At 58.4% G+C, this 7587-nt stretch overlaps 1 long non-coding RNA gene across 1 annotated transcript; it reads right to left on the bottom strand.

Annotated features, from left to right (window-relative positions):
* Positions 1-294: 294 nt before the first annotated feature.
* On the bottom strand, positions 295-3377 carry LOC124506771 (uncharacterized). Its single transcript, XR_006960876.1, has 3 exons — positions 1766-3377; positions 931-1106; positions 295-665 (listed from the first exon to the last, which is right to left on the bottom strand). It is a non-coding gene; the product is annotated as an uncharacterized LOC124506771 (long non-coding RNA).
* Between the last annotated feature and the right edge of the window lie 4210 nt (positions 3378-7587).

The following is a 7587-nucleotide window of genomic DNA, read 5'->3' as shown; positions in this document are numbered from 1 at the left end:
GGGCACCTCTCTCCTGTGCCTGACTTCCTGCTCCCGGACATTCTCGCCACATCCAGGGTTGCTCTGCTCAGCGCCCCCAGGGCCCTGCCCGGTGAGCGGTGGCCACACAAACGATAGATGTGGCTCCCGGAGAGGACTGGAGGTATCTGTGAGCCACCTTGCTGTGTCCAAGGTGCCGCTGACACGTCACCGCCCAGTTACAGGGACATTCACGTGTTCTCCTGCTGGCAACAAAGATTACAGCGTCGCTTCGATAACATAAGGGCCAGACACACGATGAGTTTCAGGGACACTATAAAGGAAATCATATATTGAAAAAAGGGAAGTAAGTTCTAGAAAGACACAACAGCCACTGGGGAAAAGCAGTGTTCTTAAGAGACTGAGAAGTAATTGAACAGCAAATTATACCTTCCAGATGGCACACGTACTTAGCGCTTGGAGCCCTAGACACAGACAGGGAGGTGTTTGCAGGAGAAAACAACAGAAGCTACGGAAACACTTATCCCCGGGAATTGGACAGGAGGGACGGTAGAAGCAGGGTCCTCTGTTCGAGACGTGGATGGAAAGCGTCTCGTCTGCAGGCCAGTGTCACCGTCTGTCCGAGAGCTGAATATTCATGGCAAATCTGTCTGCTTCGGCGGTGCCGTTCTTTCCAGCCACACAAGCTAATTCCAGAGAAAGGTGTTCTGACTGAGCTAGAGACAGAGGTCTTGTCCAGCCCTGGGGGCGTCTTCTCCTGGGCACAGAAGGCACGGAGGGGGCCCACCCCGCCGAGGCCCCCACCTCCCCATGCCACCCCCCCCCAGGCTCTCCCCTCCCTCCCACCCCCAGTCTTCTGCTCTTTGTCAGGTGCAAACCCCCAGGGGCTGGGACAGTTGTGGCTGGAGGCTTGGGCCCCTGCTGGAGGGACGGGCACCCCTGCTTCCTCACCCCGCGGGGGTCCCGCTCCATGACCGCGGGGCTCCTGTTCTGCTGTGGGGTGCCGCTGCCCAGCCAGGCTGACCCCGGGCTTTCCCTCTGCGGGCCGAGGCCACCGGTATCGTGGGAGTGCAGAAGGGAGCCATGTTGTACGGTGACATAAAGGAAACACTGAAACCGTTGCAGAACTTGAGGGATAAAAATGGACTTTTAAGAAAATGTGCTAAAACTAAAAGAAAAACTGAAACAATATTTCCCACTTGGACGGAAAAGGAGCCACAAATAAACAGGAAAAAAACAACCAGGGTAGAGTAATATTCTCCGGGATCCCTTGGAAATGTTTTAAAGGCAAGTTAATGCCACCTTTTATTTTAAAATGATCAGTTTTTAGCGTTAAATTAAATGTCAACTTGAAAGATTCTGTAGTGCAAACGATCCTGCTATTTTGGGATAAGCGCAGGGCCCTTGTTTTAATTAAACCCCGAGACCCCGCCGAAGGGGGGGGCTCCGTTTGCTCAGGGATCCCATCAGCAGGTGCTCTGCATTCACAGGTAGAGGAAGACACGTTCATGGGGAGAGAATGGAATTAAATTGTCTCCCTGGGCTGCTTCATGCTCCGAATTTATTAGCGCTGGCTAATCCTCTCTCCCCTGCGCCCCTGCCTCTGGCGAGCGTCTAGTCCTCCATTGACTGGAGAGTTTCTAAGCACCGTCTGCAGGCAGAACACCTCCCCATCGTGCTCCGAGGCCGGTTTTCCCTCCACACACACTTCCCGGGAGACCCCTGCACGCTGACCTGTGCGGGCAGATGCGTCTGGGAACAGGCGCACGGCCGTGTGCATACTCACCGGCCATGGCGATGGCGACCTTGGCCACTGACCTACACCTCAAAGACGGGGCCGCGCGAACGTGGAGCTTTGCTATGGCTGCAGTCGCGAGTTTCTTCGACCATCACGGGAGCAAGGACAGTCCAGCTTTTACCAAAGAATGATTTGCGGGCTTTCCTACCATCTACGAAGTTGGACAAACTCGACAGAGCGGGGAGGTGACAGGCACCAGCAGGAAAGCGGAGCAGGAGAGCCGCCCGGTCACCTGTCCTTTGCTTGAAGCCCCACAGAGAGCCTCAGCGTGGGACAGCGTGGCCCGGTCGTGCCTCTGGGATGTGGCACCTGCAGGCCCGGTGTCCAGGGCCGGCTTCTGCTCCAGGAGAGCCCACGGGCAGGCATCGGCTCATGACCGCGGCGAGGGTCGCGGACATCCGTGATGCTCCAACTGAGGCTGCAACGCCTGGTGACCCCATGGATGCCCGAGGTGACGATAAGGCCCCACAGCCGGCTGAGAGCCAAGTGAGCACCCACAGCAGGGCCAGGGGGTGAGGTGTGGTCTCTGGGCCCTGCCTGGGTGATCAGGGGACCAGCAGAGGAGGAGGCCGGGCTGGGGGACGGCTTGGGCTGCCCCCTGGTGAGGGCAAGGCGGTCAGTCTCCCATCCACACACCCAGCAGGGCACACGGGTGGGCCACCACCTCGTCCTCCCCCAACGTCCAGAACACAGAGGCCTCCCCAGGAGACATGTGGCCATCCTTTTACAGATCCCAGGGCCTCCTGGAAAGACCGGTCGGTTCAAGCACAGGGGACATCTCCTGTGCGTCTTCCGTGTCCCGGGCGTGTGACACGTTACTCTCTTTGACTCAGGGATCAAAGGTGACCATGTTTTATTACCGTCAGTTGCAGATAAGGAAGTGAATAGTAGCTGAGCTCCATTGAACCCCGCCGGTCTGATCCAAAGCCTGAGGACCGTGGGGCCTGGGCCAGATGACTGCTCTCTCCAGAGCCGGGTTCACAGTGGGCATGAGGGTCAGCCCTGGGAGCGGACGCCAAGTCCACAGCCAGAGCTCATGGGCAGCTCTTGCCCCCGCCGTGGCTGCCCCCTCGCTTCTCCCCACCAGCTGGTTTGTAGATGACGTTTCATGGCTCGCTCCCACGAGGGCTCCTGGGTCAATCTGGGTCTGTGATCCCACACCCCGGGACCACGATTCCTGCTGCACACATCAGAATTTCAGTCCTGAAATCACAGTCCTGACAAACGTTTTTAGGGAGCTGGGTAACTCTTCACTCAGCCTTGCTCAGAGGCGGTGAATGCACATAGGTGGCCACGAAGCCCAGCTTATCTGCATCAGTTCGCGGCCCTGGAAACGATCTCTGTTTCTTAAGGCTCCAGCTACCGGGGCCATGACAGTTTTTCTTTTCATTTGATATCGCGCCTTGAGAGTGGCTTGGGTTTCTGAGTCCACGGTTTCGGCACCATCTTTGCAGTGAGGTTGTGTGTCCGTCCGATCGTTTTTCGGAGTCGGGGACAAGCCGCGGCCGTGTGGGAAGTGGGTGTATCACCAGTGCGCAGTGGGAAGGCCTTGGAGGGGAGGGGGAGGCCCAGCCGGAACCTTGGGGGTCCCCCTGGGACGTTGTCACCAGAATGCTGGCATCCCGTTTACCAGTTCCGGCCGGAAAACAAGTTAACTTGCCTCCGCTCTGTCGTGTTGTCATTTCCGGGGGGAGAATGTTCCCATGCCAAGCCCTCTGCTGGCCTGTCCTCCCCTCCTCCCCTCCTCCTGCTCTTCCGTCTCCCTGCCCCCGCCTCCCCCTCCCCCCCATCCTCCTGTCCTCTGTGGTCACCATAGAGCTGCTTTCACAGAGTCAAAGTCAGGGCTCAAGGTCTGGAACTAAAAAAGCCAAGAAATGAGAGTCCCTGTAATAATCAGGAAACAGCAAGAAGCCGTGGGCCTTGTTTCCAAAGCTGGAGTTTGTATCAGGCCAAGTTTGGAAGCCGCCCCGAGACGCCGGGACCTTCTCTGGCTCCAAAGGAGCCTTATGCTCGGGCCTCATAAGTAGCCTGTCAAGCGCTCGCTGGGGAGCCCGAGAAGAATGAGACGGTTTATCTGCTCCTCACAGAAGACCGCTGTTACTAGAGGAGCGCCTACTGTTACTTCCTGAGGAATAAAGACGTTAAAGGTGGTTGATAGTAAAATTATGTTTATGTTGTCTGTAAAAATGTGACAAGTGCGCCCATAAAGGCCGCGGGGAACCCGCCTCTGCTAAGTGGACGGTGCAGAGCCTGGTCTGGAAAGGCCCCTGGCGCTCGGGCCACGCTGCCCCGGACACCCCCCCCCCCCCCCGTCCCTCTGGCCGGTCCCCCCCACAGGGCACGGGCGCGGCCCAGGGACCCCCGCTCGCCCCTGATCCGGTCCCTCTCCCTCGGTGTCGGGGCGCCCGGGCCTCCTCACTGCCAGCCGGCAGCTCAGTTCTGGCTCTAGTTTCCCAACAGGCCAGTGGAAATGGGTGTCAGCGGCTTTGGGGATCGAAAGGAGGAAGGAGGAGGAGGTCGGATGCCAGCGAGCTCAGCGCTGGGGGCCCGTGGCATGGACACGTGGATTTGCGGTGCAAATGAACTAGGAGACAGGGAGGGACCTGGCAGGGCTCTTAGCGATCAACACGCAAACGCCCACGGACTAGGAAGTGGCCTCCGGCTCCGTTTTTGATGGGGGCCGACAGGGCACAGGGCACAGTGGCCTTCCTGATTCCGGCAGGGCACGAATCAGCCCACCGGAGCCTGGGATGCCCCAGACAGGCCTAGTGTGCTGTGGGCTGGGAGGCAGCGGCCGGTGGCACCACGGTCATCGCGACGCATCGCTGGGCGTGGGGGTCACTGAGGGTCTCCGGAAGGTGGAGGGACCAGTGTCTGCAGACCAGATCAGGAGCACCCCTGGGGACCGGTGCGGCCTCAGGGGGACCTGCTGCGGCTGGCTCCCTGGACGGCCCCCAACCAGGGGGCCGCTGGCCTGGCTGGGGGGTGGCCTGGGCAGGACCTGAAATCCTTGCTGACGAGGTTTGGGGGTATTGTGGGGCCGTGGAGCCGGCGGCCAAGAAAGAATCCCTGAAGACGTCTTTGGTGCAAAAAGGCGATCTCATTAAAGCACGGGGACGGGACCCACCCGTGGGCAGGAAGAGCTGCCCTGGGGTCGTGACAGGTGACTCATTATATCCCCTCAGGTTCGAAGGGGTCAGGGATAGAGTAAGTCCCTGAGGCATTTTGGAAGCAAGGTTTCCAGGACCTCGAGGGGCTGGCTGTTGCTAGGGAAGCTCCACTTATTACCGCTTAATGAAACCTCAGTCACGAGACCCTCCAGATGTGTATCGGGGGCCATCAGCTTGGGGGTGTGATCGCCAGCATATACTTGGGGGAGTCGAGGTAAAGGAAGTAGACGTGCAGGATCCTGGGGGTTGGGATGACGTCAAGCTAAGACTCTCTTTTGCCCCAGCAAAGCGTCCTCATCGAGGCAGCTGAGGTCCTAGAGGGAGGTCACTCTGCCGGTCTCAAGGACTTGTGGATGGGCTGTGGCAGTAAGGGAATTTAACTTTTCGTTTGCCTGAGTTTCCCACATCGGCATGGCCAGCACTTAAACCCCTTTCCTTTGTTCTCGGGCGGCCAGGAGTGTCTGAGGAACGTCACACGTATTCCCCTGGGTGGGGGGTGGGGTGCTGCTGTGAGCCTGTACTCTGCCCTCTATTGTCCCTCGTCACCTGCTACTCCATTTCGTCGCTGGGACTGGGCCGGTCCGCTCATCTCATGGTCACCATCACGCGGTTCCGGAGGCCGGGCCCCTCGAGGCTGCCTCCCTTCGGACGGCCGGGGCCGGGAGCGCCGTGCACAGGGAGGCAGGACCACGTGCGGCCCGGGAGGCCCGTGGGGGCTGGGCTGCCCTCAGTCCCCCTGCACCAGACTCCCCGTAGCGGAGGCCAGGACAGGAGCGGCCCCGGGTGCGTGTGTCGCCCACTGGAATCCCTTCTGGCTCCTGACTTCGTCGACCTTTGGAGGGGAAGCGGGATCCCAAAGCCCCTCGCGGCCGAGCTGTGAGAAAGGAGCCACGTTAGCCTGTTTCCTGCTCTTTTCCCCTTCTCTGTGGGGTCACGGCGTGGGGGCGGGGATTTATCGACCTTTTCCGTGAACTAGTCCTTGCATAAAACAATATTTACATACCAATCCGAGATTTGCAATGACAACTAACAAAGCTAATTAAGGGTAATCAGGAAGCCCTTTATCACGCACAGAGACATCACGGGGAGCTTCTAAGATAGGAACATAATGAAAGATCAATACGGCTAGTGGACAAAACTCAATGTGACAAATCAACAGGGACTCGCTTGAAAGTGGAATATTTTACACTTGTAAGGTGAATTAATCTCCGTGTCAGTAAGGAAAAACAATTACAAAATGGAAATTAGCCACATGTTCCCGCAGGACATGTGAGAAAACGGACGTTGAGGAGCAGTGGCCAGCGCTGGTGGGACCGTCCGCAGGGGAGGGGCCCGAAATGTTCTCATTCCCACAAAGCCCCGGGGCAAGGGCGGGGCCACCATCTTGGCCACTATTTCAGGTCCTGACAGATGTACCGGGAAGTTAGAACCCCCTCTGCTGTCTCCCGCAGGGGATGGGTAACTAAGGTTCACTTAGAAATTTCAAATGTATGGGGGCGCCAGGGTGGCTCAGTCGGTTAAGCGTCCGACTCTTGATCTCACGGTTCGTGAGTTCGAGCCCCGCGTTGGGCTCTGTGCTGACAGCACGGAGCCTGTTTGGGATTCTCTCTCGCCCTTTCTCTCTGTGTGTCTCTCTCTCTCTCAAAGTAGGTAAATAAACTTAAAAAAAAATAAATTTCATATGTGTGTCTTTGCCGCATAATATCCAGAGTGGCATGGAGATTTGGGCTGCCTGACACGCGGAGCTGAGTTTTCTGTTGGTTTATAGCTTAGCATTACTTAGCATGGTATTAATATTCTGAATATGAACCCCAGGTACATGCAATGAGGGGAAGCAATGACCCCGAAGACCAGGAATGCACACAGGTAGTGCACAGAGCTCAGTGTTAAAGCCCGAGCAGAGAGCTTCACGCACACGCAGCACGGTTGACCGACCTAAGGAGGCTGGTGTGACGTCGGCCAGAAGAGGCCCATTTGGGGGAACGTGGCTTAAACCTGCAGCAGGTACAGGTAACGGGGGCTCCTCGCCCCAAGGGAGGAGCGGCGACCACGACGGGTGCAGAGATTTGGGTGTCCTGCTTAGTCCAGCCCATCGGACGAGGACAGGCATCTCGGTGTGTCCTGGGAATTGCGGGGGAGGGGGCAGCTGATTTCGCTAGCGGTCTGGGGGCTTCCGCTGGGGGTGGGGTGCTCCGGAAGCACACAACATGAATGGCTAGCAGGGACTTGGGTCTGGGAGGGCTTCCTGGAAGAAGCGGCACCTAGGATGAGACCTGGGGTCCAGAAGGTAGCGAGTGAGGCGGAAAGAGGGAGAGGAGGGAGAGTCTGCCGGGCCCAGAGTGGGGAACCCGCCTCCCTGAGGGAAGACACAGAGCTGGCTCGCACCGGGGAAGTCGAGGCAGACAGGGGAGTCTCCCGCATGGAGGCCTCGGGTGCTGGGCAGACGGGGCGAGCTGTCTGCGGCCCCCGAGGCGGGGCTCTCCTGCGCCCCAGAGGCTGCGGCCCCTGGCGGGCGCCCACCTGTCGTTGGTCTAGATTGCTGCCTGGAATTTGGAAACAAAGGAAAACAACCACCCTTGAGGTTATGTTCTAAGCCTCTTGGGTCAGGAGAGAGACGGCGCTCGCTCAGCCGCTGAGTGC

This window comes from Lynx rufus, unplaced genomic scaffold, assembly GCF_022079265.1.
Source record: "Lynx rufus isolate CCGP_SWC_20201006 ecotype Redwood Valley unplaced genomic scaffold, mLynRuf1.p SCAF_11, whole genome shotgun sequence".
Taxonomy (NCBI): domain Eukaryota; kingdom Metazoa; phylum Chordata; class Mammalia; order Carnivora; family Felidae; genus Lynx; species Lynx rufus.
Note: the sequence above shows the minus strand (reverse complement) of the source record. Positions and strands in the feature narration are given on the sequence as shown.